General features: G+C 40.2%; 1 pseudogene; it reads right to left on the bottom strand.

Annotated features, from left to right (window-relative positions):
* Positions 1 to 3,132: 3,132 nt before the first annotated feature.
* LOC119043102 (transmembrane protein 17-like) lies at positions 3,133 to 10,672 on the bottom strand (annotated as a pseudogene).
* Between the last annotated feature and the right edge of the window lie 531 nt (positions 10,673 to 11,203).

Below are 11,203 nucleotides of genomic sequence, written 5' to 3'. Positions count from 1 at the left end.
TCATTCAGGTGACTCAGCCTCCCTACAGTCCAGATTTGGCAGCCTGTGACTTCTGGCTTTCCCAAAATTAAATGACCTTTGAAAGAGAAGAGATTTCAGACATTGATGAGATTCAGGAAAATACAATGGAGCAACTGATGGTGACTGGGAGAACTGTGTGAGGTCCCAAGGTGACTACTTTGAAGGGGACTGAGGCATCATTGTCCTATGTACAATGTTTCTTGTATCTTCTTCAGTAAATGTCCCTATTTTTCATATGACAGGGCTGGATACCTTCTGGACAGACCTCATATATCAATACTTTGAAGGGACACAGTGACAAATATGATTTACAATTTCTTTGTATGACAGAGTCATGTGTCTCTCAGTAGACTAGAAGTTTGGATCAATTCAAAAGGATTAGATTCACTACATATAAATGTTAGTCTGCTGCATTGAAACTCAAAATATCAATCACTCAGCCTCAGGATCAGGAGATCTGATTTTGCACATGTAACTATTAAAAGGGAGAGGGCTTTCTATGTGAGGGCTTTTTATTGGACCATGAACAGAAGCTGAAACAATAGTGGGATACATTTTCCATAAAAGTTAATGTAATCAGAGATGTATCCATAGAGGCATGTTAGTGTGATGAGAGGCTTGGAAAACCCATCATATAAGGAATAATTAAAATGACAAAAGACCTTATAATACCTGGGCTAAAGAAGAGGTAACTAAAATATCAAGGTTACCTTCCAATATCTGACATTTCCTTGTAAGTAAAGGGAGGAGGTTTACCTTGTAAGAACTTAAGGTAGTAGAATAAAGGCTAATGGGAAGAAGTTATATGGAGACAAATTTTAGTTGAGTATAAGGGAAAACTTACTAATAGTTGAGAAGAAATGGGCTTATAACCCATGTTCATAGCAACATTACTCACAATAGCCAAAAAAAGAAGCAACCCAAGTACTCATCAATAGATGAATGGATAAACAAAATGGGCTATATACATACAATAAAATATTATTCAGCCTTTAAAAAGAAGGAATTTCTGACACATGCTCTATCATGGGTGAACCTTGAAGACATACTAAATGAATAAGCTAGTCACAAAAAGACAAATATTGTATGATTGTCCTTACATGAAGTACCAATGTAGTCAGATTTATAGAGACAGAAAGTAGAAAGGTGGTTGCCAGGAGCTGAGTGAAGTGAGAAATGGAAAGATGTTGTTTAACAGGGAAGATGAAATAGTTTTGGAGATGGATGGTGGTGATGATTGTGGAACAATGTGAATGTATTTAGTGCCACAGGGCTGTACAGTTAAGAATGGTTGTGATAGTAAATTTTTATATTATGTATATTTTACCACATGTTAAAACCAACAAATTAGGGGCTTAATACCTATAAAATCAACCCTAAAAAAAAGAAGAAATTGATAGCTATGGGAGATGTTGAGTTTCCCATAACTTTAGGTAGCTGAGCAGGGGCAAGACAGTCTCATTGTGGCTCTAAAGGGAATTTCAGAATTAAAAGAGATTAATGCCAATGCTTTCAGAACTTCTGAGACTCTACATGGAAACAGAGGCTTACTTCATGCCACAGATTGAGCCAGACTGCATATATTCTTGATATTGTATTACATACACAAGAGTGTATTCACATATATCACTCAAATATAAGACTTTGTTTTATAGCAAATATGCATTGCAATATATACTGTTTGATGAATATTTTTAAAAAATGAATACCTGTTTAGTCTCCATCCAGTTTCAATATTGGAACATTGCCAGTATTGTAGGGGTCCCAATCACATCTCTCCTCTCCTCCCTGAGATGTTTCTTCTCCAGCTTTTGTGTCCTGTTCCTTGTCTTTTTTTTTGTTAATAGCTTTAATATCTATTATGCATCCTTAAACAACATAGTTTGGTTTTTATTTTTTTGAATGGTAAGTATATCATAAGATATGTTTTCATTTGTTACTTCATTCTTTAGCTCATTATGCTTATAAGATTCATTGATGCATGCAGCTAGAATTAATTTTCAATAGATCAGAGTGTTCCCTTGTGTGTATATGTCACAGTTTATCTATCATTTTTACTGTTGATCAGCATTTGGACTGTTTCCAGCTTTTAGTTTTTAATAGACACTGCTGCTAGGAACACTTTCATGCATGACCTCTGGTAACCATGTGTGAGAATTTCTCTAGGAAAAGTACTGGGGAGTGGAAGCTGTGGGTTGTAGGCACACACATCGCCAAATGTTAAGATAATGCCAAACTGGTTTCCTAATGATTTTATTAATTTATGTTGCTAGCAGCAGTGTACAAGAATTCTCATTGCTCTGCATACTTCTCAGGCTCAAGCTATACTCTTTACCTAAGAATTAGAGAAGGTGCTGAGATTGGGAGCCTGACTCTAATATCTGGTCATAACTTGGGAGAATGTACTTATAATACACCAGTACAAATTTAGTTTCCAAATCAAAATAGGTTCTTCTTTTTTAACATAAAGATTTTATAATTTATTGTAAATACATTTTGTACACCACCACCACCATAAGCATTGGACATGGTTTTATGAAAATTAGAACTTTATGATAAACAAATTTTATAAACACCAAGATAATACCTTCTTTTCTTCTTAACCTCAGGATAACTGGGGAGACTAGGGTTAAAATTTAATCCTAGCAAACATGAAAATTTGGTGTCTTGGTTTACAAATATAGCCTAATGAACCAGAATATTGAGAAGCATTTCCATGTACTTCAGATGTACTGCCCAGATATGGATAGCTAACAAGTTTAAAAGAAATATACACATTTCTAAGTAGAAATGTTACAGTCACTAACCAGAAATATTACAGTATAGCTGGTAAATTGTGACCACCAATACAGAATTCTCAGACCTAAGGAAGTCAACAAGAAAAATGAGGACATTTGGCATCAGGTGGATGACCTGTAGGGTTAGGGTTGACTGACTGCTTTTAGACACTGTACAGTCTACCATTGCCCCCAACCTTGGCATTTCATTGCTAGAGAGTATATAGTTCCAAACACTTGCATTGTCGTTTTCCTCCTGTGAGGCCTCTGATCCTTTCCTAACTCTTGAAGTCTTCTGGAATGGCCTTCCAGGTTTTCACTCAACAGCACTGGATCAAATCTCTTTTATACAGGATCTCATCGTTCTCATGCCTTCTCTATTCACAGAGAGCCAGTGGAAGTCATGGAGGTGGAAATGAGTTGCCAACTGATTTACCTTTTTCCTCAAGGTCTAAAATGCTGAAACAACTTGTAAAGTAAGGAACATAGTGAAGATGATATATATTGCTTTTTTCCCAGGGCAGATTTGTTGTGCCTTCATTAAAGAACAAGAAAAGAATTCAAGGCAACTAACTGTAATAGAAGGCTCAAAAGCCAAAAGCCAGCCCACCCAGGAACCTTTCCATGTAGCTTATCCATTTAGCCCATGAATTTAGCCCAATAATATCTGGTGGCTTCAGTTAAGGTTATTAGAATGATAACAGTGACCACAATGAATTTGTAGTAAAATTGGATGTTTCATTCCGGCAAAATTGGATACTTCATTTGAAGGATCATAATGCTATTCATCCACCAAAGTGGAAAAAATGAGGCATTAAAATAAAGTGACATCTGCAATGCCAAACTGCAAACCATTTCATTGTGTGGACCTTTGCTGTACTCAGGTTGGCCTGGTTTGAGTAGCTGAACATGGTGTGGCTGAACTTTCCCAGTCATAGGCAGAGTGGCCCCAGAAGCTCTATGCCCCAGCAGTTCTATGCCCCAGCTTTGGTACCTGCTATGGCTTGGTCTGGGGTTCTGATTGTATCCTAAGCAAGCAAAGGCAGGAAGTGCCATGCACCCTTTGGTTAGCTGGTTGTTGCCACTTTGTCTTTCAGCCCTAGATTTAGAGTGCCTGTCTGATTATCAAATACTGAGGACCTTGTTTTCAAAATGTAGTCTTTAAAGTAAGAAATTTTAAAGCAAGACACTGAAATATATCAGTGTTACAGTTTGGTGAAGCTTATTGAATGAAGTTAAAATGAACTGGCCTTACGAGGATGTTGTGGGCCACACAACATTGTGTAGCTTTGGGCTCTGGAGCTGACAGCCTGAATTTGAACTGTAGCCCAGCCACTTTCCATCCATGTAACATTGAGCAAGTTGGTTTGTCTCCCTGACCTCAGTTGCCTCACCTATAAAATGGATGGAGTAATAGGACCTACTATGTGTGTTAGTCTGGGGAGAGGGGTGCTTGAGGGTGAGATAATTCACATAAAGTGCTAAGCTCACTCCCTGGCATTTAGTATTCAATAAATGTTGCACATATTAGAATCTGTACTGTGAAGAAATACTTTATGACAGCTTCCTGGATATTATAAACATGAAAATTCTTGGAGAGAAGGGGCAGGACTTGACCTCTTAGGGCTATTTTTCCCAGCCCTCCACGCTGGTAATTTTCAGCAGTGAACATTTAGAATAAGCTCCAATTTTACTCTCTATCAAACCAGAAGTGACAGCAAAAGGAGACATTTTTTCAGAAAGGAAATTAATCTCCTAAACAGGGTGATTTTACCCTTTTCTTTAAATACTTCTAAACTCATGAGGGAGAAGCACAGCACACATTATCCATCAGAATGAAGCATCACCCAGCACTGTGGAGTTTCATTGACTTTAAGATTGCCCTCTGAGCTATCGGTGTTTTTTTCCTTCCCAGAGCACAGTTAGCAGGAATATTTTTCTTTATATGACCCCATTTCATTTGCATTTTTAAGCTTTCACTGCAGAGTAGAAGCAGTTGTAAATGGTTCCAAGAAGGTGGCTGTGATTTCTTCAAACTCAGCGCTGCCTGCCTGAAGGTTCGGAAATTGAGTGTCAGCTTCCCTAAGAGTGGAAAGATATTACTTCATATTTGTGCACGCAGTTTGCTGCTCTGTTCTTGATTTGATGGTCTCATTTAGCCACAGGCATTTTCCAGCAATGATTCGTTCTCCCCAATAAAATTAAATATCGTATTCCTCCTCCTCAGCCCACTCCCCTGTTTTTTAATAAGCTATTTTTTTTTGTTTCGACCGAAGATGAGAAACTGAGTTCTTCTCTGATTCCTTTTCTTGCTCTTTTTCGACAAGGAGAGGATAGCAAAAAAAGGTAAAAGAGGAGGACAATCTACTACTGAAAATATACATGGAAAGCTACCCCAGTATCACTGATCATTTTGAGTTTGTTTAACATTCAGTAGCAAGTTACTGAGAGGAAGGCCATAGGGAGAGTATAGAAGGCTTTACAGTGTTGTAGAATGAGGGCCAATGGACCAGCATTGCTCCATGTTGATTCTTGAGTTTACAATATTTACCCCAATAACCTCAGAGTTATGGACCAGCCAGCAGTGAAGCCCACCAGGGCCACTGTGTCTGTGGCATTCTGACACCTCCCAAGCCACTTCAGGAGGAGGCTAAGCTGAGTCCAGAAAGGGGTGAGCAAGCAGTTCTTTGTAAGATGAACAAACATCAGGGGAAGAGGCTTTACAGCTTAAAAAGAGAAGGAGGTCTTTGCTTTGATGAAGTCGTTGTTGTTGGAAGATGCCAATGCCTTGACTTGACTGATAGGATCTGTGAACCAAACAAGTTGCAATTTAACTAATTTTTCTCAAATCTGGTTTAATATATAGGTATTATTTTACCACACTGATGAGCTGTGTGTCTGAAGTTTATAACTTGGCTGCTTAGAACCTGAAACACAATTTATTTGAAAGTGGTCCTTTAATGGGATCATTGGGTTTCTTGGCCTGCTCACAAAAATCCATTTAAGACATATAATTTTGGCCAAAATATGTTGCTAAGAGTTTTACTGAGATGGGAACAGGAATTCATGTGGTAAGGGAAGAGGAGGTAGAAGAAAGAGTTTGTGAAATTTTAAATTAGACAACATTTGGTATCTGCCCTTTCCGCTTGTTTCTCCCCTGGTTGTCAGCACCCTGTGTTGCTCTCACAGCTATCAGGGATGTTATAAAAAGAATTTTTGCTTTGCATAATGGGTGTGTGAGCCAGATGAGGTTCAAATTCTGTGGGGGAAAATAGAATGGAGAAAAAGAGAATTAGAAATTCAGTCTGGGAGCATCTGATCAAGATGGAGGCATAGGTAAACATGGCTAACCTCCTCTTACAACTACATAAAATGACAACTGAGTTATAGAAAAACCATAACTCAGAAATGTCAGAAATTGAGTTGAATGGAAGTCGGACAACTATAAAATTAAAGAAACCACATCCATTCAGAATGGTAGGAGGGAGGAGACATGGAATAGGCTGGTCCCATGCGTGGTAGATAAAAATTCAGGAGAGATATTTTGGCAGTGAAGAGTTCCAGCCCCGCACCAGACCCCAATACCAGGGTTCTGGTGCCAGGAAGGTAAGTCCCCATATCTCCTGGCTATAAAAACTACTGAGGACTGAATTGGTGGAAGAAACTTCTGGAGCCCCAAGCAGTTCCTCTTAAAGAACACATACACAGACTTACCTACTTAGGCTCACTCCCTCTGAGCTCTAGCACCAGGGTAGGAGCTTGACAGGCACTAATGGCATATAGAGAGGAACTGAAATATCTAGCATCAAGGCAAGAGCTGGGGGACAGCTTTCTTTCAGACAGAAATGTGGGCAGACGTCTGTGTCCCTTTACTGAGCCCTCTCCCCATAGAGCCACAGAGCTGGCAATTATGTGCCATATTTGATACTCCAACAGCCTGTCAAACACTATTTAGAAGTTTAGGGGATCCCCACTTAGAGATCCCCTGAGACTCTGTCCCACCCAACTTATGGGTCTACTCAAGCTGTTAACAGAGAATTTTCCATGTGAATGGCTGGTCTTGGCTCATGCTTTACAACTTTCTAAATCCTCTCAAGCAACAGCAGGCCTCAGTGAGCCCCCAGCCCCTGTACCTCTTGCTAAGGGGCTTCAGGACCAGCACTAGTAGCAGTCAGCGTAGATTCACAGTAGGCTTCCACTGGGAATCTCCTAGGTCAGCAGAAGTAACAGCCATATCAGATTGCTTTATGGCCAAGGCAGGGTGGCTTTGAGAAAAACACAGGTCAAGGCTGACCTTGGCCTGAACTACCAGGGAAACCCCAGAACTTGTATACCCAGTGGACAACTACAGACCATGTCAAGCACCACCACCCTCCCCCTGTACAGCTGATCTATAGAGGGTGTAGGTTGGTGGTCAGTGGTCACAGCAAGTTCTTGCAGCTGACTGGCCTGGGTGAATCCCTCCCATTGACCTGCCAACAACAATCAAGGCTCAACTACAGGAGGAGGGTCTACTCAGCCCATATGAAGAACACACCTCGAATGTCCAGCTTGGGTGATAGGGGGCTGCATCCCTTTCCCCTTCAGGACACCACTACATTAGTCTACACTACCAAGACAGGGAGCCATAGCAGCTGTACCTAATATATAGAAACAAATACGGGGAGGCTGCCAAATTGAGGAGACAAAGAAACATGGCTCAAATGAAGGAACAGAACAGAATTTCTGAAGAACCAAACAAAATGGAGATAAGCAACTAATCAGATGCACAGTTGAAAACATTGGTTATAAGGATACTCACAGAACTTAATGAAGAGCTCAATGATATAAAAAAGATCCACTCAGAAACAAAGGATTTACTAATTGAAATAAGAAACAATTTACAGGGAAACAACAGTAGAATGGATGAAGCTGGGAATCAGATCAATGATTTGGAACATAAGGAAGCAAAAAGCAACCAATCACAACAACAGGAAGAAAAGAATACAAAAAAATGAGGATAGTGTAAGCAGCCTATGGGACAACTTCAAAAGAGCAACATTTGCATCATAGGGGTGCTGGAAAGAGAATAAAATGAGCAAGAAATTGGAAATGTACTTGAAAAAATAATGAAAGAAAAAATCCCTAATTTGGTGAAGGAAATGGACATGCAAGTCCAGGAAGCACAGAGAAACCCAACAAGATGGGTGCAAAGAGGCCCACTTCAAGACATATTGTAATTAAAATGGCAAAGGTTTAAAATAAAGAGAAAATCTTAAAAACAGCAAGAGAAAAGAAGTTAGTTACCTCCAGGGGAGTTCCCATAAGACTGTCAGCTGATTTCTCAAAAGAAACTTTGCAGGCTACAAGGAACTGGAAGAAATATTGAAGGACATGAAAACGAGGACCTACAGCCAAGATTGCTCTATCCAGCAAAGATATCATTTAGAATCAAAGGGTAGATAAAGAGCTTCCCAGACCAAGAAAACCCCCCAAAACAAAAAACACAACAAAAAACTGAATGAGTTCATCTTAAGCAAACTATTATTATATGAAATGTCAAAGGGACTTATTTAACAAAAAGATCAAAGCTATGAATAATATAATGGTAATAAATGCATATCTATCAATAATTGAATCTGAAAAACAAACTAAGCAAACAAGAAGAAAAGACACAGAATCATGGATGTGGAGAGTGTTTTTATGGTTGCCAGATGGGAGAGGGGAATGGGGGAGAATAAGTGAAGAGGTGAGGAGATTAAGAAGTACAAATAGGTAGTTACAGAACAGCTATGGGGATATAAATGATAGTATAAGAAATGGAGTAGCCAAAGAACCTATATGCATGACCTATGGATATGAACAATGGTGTGGGGATTGCCTGAGGGAGTGGGGGATGCTGGTTTGGGGGGGCATAGGGGGAAAAATTGGGACAACTCTATAGCATAATAAATAAAATATAATTAAAAACAAGAAATTCAGTCTGGCCCTGGCCAGCGTGGTTCAGTTGGTTGGGCATTGCTCTGCAAAGCAAAAGGTCACCAGTTCTATTCCCATTAGGGAACATGCCTGGGTTGCATGTTCAGTCCCCAGTAAGGGACCAAAAGTATTAGCATATTAGAGGCAACTTTCCAATGTTTCTCACATTGACGCTTCTCTCCTGTCTTTTCCCCTGCTCTCCGAAAATAAAATAAATAAAATTTTTGAAAAAAAAATTCAGTCTGATTCACTACTTAGTGATTCAATTCAGGGTTATTCTTAAGTATTCCTGATCCATCCTTGGGATCTTTGCCAAGCTGACTTGAGTGCCCAGGATTTAGGTCAGTTACTCCCCCTGACCACCAGGCTGCTCCTAAGAATAATTAGTTAAAATTTTTTGAGGTTTCACATCTTAAATATCTGTTTTTCCAAGTGACTTCCTGTCCTGCTTTTTCCTGTCCTTTGCTATTTCTCTGTGTTTCCTCTCACCTGTCCCTCCTCCTACCAAAACATTTATGTCTGTTTTCTGGAATTTCCACATTCAGTACATCCATTAATAACCTCAGATTTCTCACTGATTATTCCCTCTACCTTTTTATTTGAAGGTGTCCCTCTTTTCTCAAGGGGAGCTGCTCATTCTTTTACACCTCAGGGTCAGCAGGTGGCATTGGCATCATCTCTGCTCCCCACTTACGTCCCCAAAATAACATATAAAAATGTCTGCCCCTTAAAGGTTTATGCTCTTTGGCATTGCCTGCTCTCCCTTAGAGTTACTGAAGAATGCCCACAAGAGGCCAGTATCTTAACTGAGTGAAGTGAGCCTGTGGGCTCTGGTGTGCATTGGAAGCTGTAAGATACTCTAGCAGGGGTGTCCAACCTGTGGCCTGGTGTCCGCATGCAGACTAGGATGACTGTGAATGCGACAGTCATTGCAACACCATATTACGATTTGCCACACCAAATCGTAAATTTACTTAACACGTGAGATCTTTTTTTGCGATTATGTGTTGCAATGTATTTAATGTGTGGCCCAAGACAACTCTTCTTCATCTGGTGTGACCCAGGGACGCCAAAAGGCTGGACACCCCTGGAAGGGGGCATAATTGTGACTCAGCTCCAAAGGTCATGGTGGAGGCAGGAGCCCCATGTTACCAGATCTTCATAGTTTTTAAGAGCAGCCTTCCAAAGAATCCAGATTTTATATCAACCCTCCTAATTTTTAAGTGATGGGAAATAATTAATCATAAAACAAATAAGGAACAAACCCTGAGGAAGCCAAATAAACTCTAACTATTGATCCAACTTGGTCCCTAAGCTTCTGATTTGTGATTTATACTCTGTATTTCTTGGACACTATGTACCACTCTCTTAGTCATCCTCTGCCTTTCAGTGAGACATCAGCATGTGGCACACTCTTTCTCTGCCTCCGAATCCCCAGCCTCATCCTGGATTACCTCTGTTCATGGGGGTGCCCCAATAACACTCTGTCTTCCGCATTCCCAGATCTTCTCATGTGCAATGACCTTCACTTTGCCACTCACATGCATGGCTCCACCCCGAACCTTGTCATCTCTCAGGTCACATCCTAATTTCTAACCATAACTTCCTATGTTTCTACTTTTGCTTTTTACTCAATAATTTACACTATATCTATCTATTAAATTAGAGGCTCTCAGATCATTGATCTCTGTGTATATTCTTCACTTCTGGAAGCCCCCCTCCTCATTCCCTCTCTAGGTTCATATTACTTCACCCACTGTCTAGCCAATATCATTAATCCATTGGCTTTTCTTTCATATTTGTCTGGCAAAATCTCAATCCTGGATCTAATTACCTGTTATCCTTCTCTGCCAGTGTTGCTGTGGGTTGTAGAGAAACTGACACAGATCTGAAGACTTATTTGATGGCTGCTTCATGGTTCTCACACACTACTGGCCCTCCCTTGCTACCCTGTAGTCATTCTGTGGTTCCTTAGTCCTCTCTCTAGTTCTTTAGACTAGCTTTTTCATGTTTTCTCCACTCCCCTTCTGTTTCCTCAAATGTTTGAGTTTCACAAGTTAAACATTTGGCATTGCTTCCTACTTCACAGAGAAAACGAAGCCAAAGATGGGAACCACCCTCCTGCCTTGCCACCAACTTTCCCTTAACTTACTGCCATGAAACCCACAAATTAGCTACAAAAAACCCCTGCCTGCATGCCTCCCTCTTTCACTTCTGTTATAATGGAAGTGTAGCATCCCCATGTGTGCCAATCCCTACACCTGTCCTCTGGAGATCTTCTCTCCAATTTCTTAGCAGCCTGATTTGGTCAGTGTTCCCTCTCTTTTTCCTATACAGTCACCTTGTTCCTTTCCCTTTTGGCCTCTTCCTACCAGTACTTGAATGTGTGCAAGTCTTTCATTCTGAATATCCAATTCCTTCCAGGCATCGTGGCACCTTCAGCCACT

This window comes from Artibeus jamaicensis, unplaced genomic scaffold (genome assembly GCF_021234435.1).
Source record: "Artibeus jamaicensis isolate MK-2021 breed Jamaican fruit bat unplaced genomic scaffold, CSHL_Jam_final contig_3142, whole genome shotgun sequence".
NCBI lineage: Eukaryota > Metazoa > Chordata > Mammalia > Chiroptera > Phyllostomidae > Artibeus > Artibeus jamaicensis.
The sequence above is the reverse complement of the archived record's forward strand: the minus strand, read 5'-3'. Positions and strand labels throughout refer to the sequence as shown.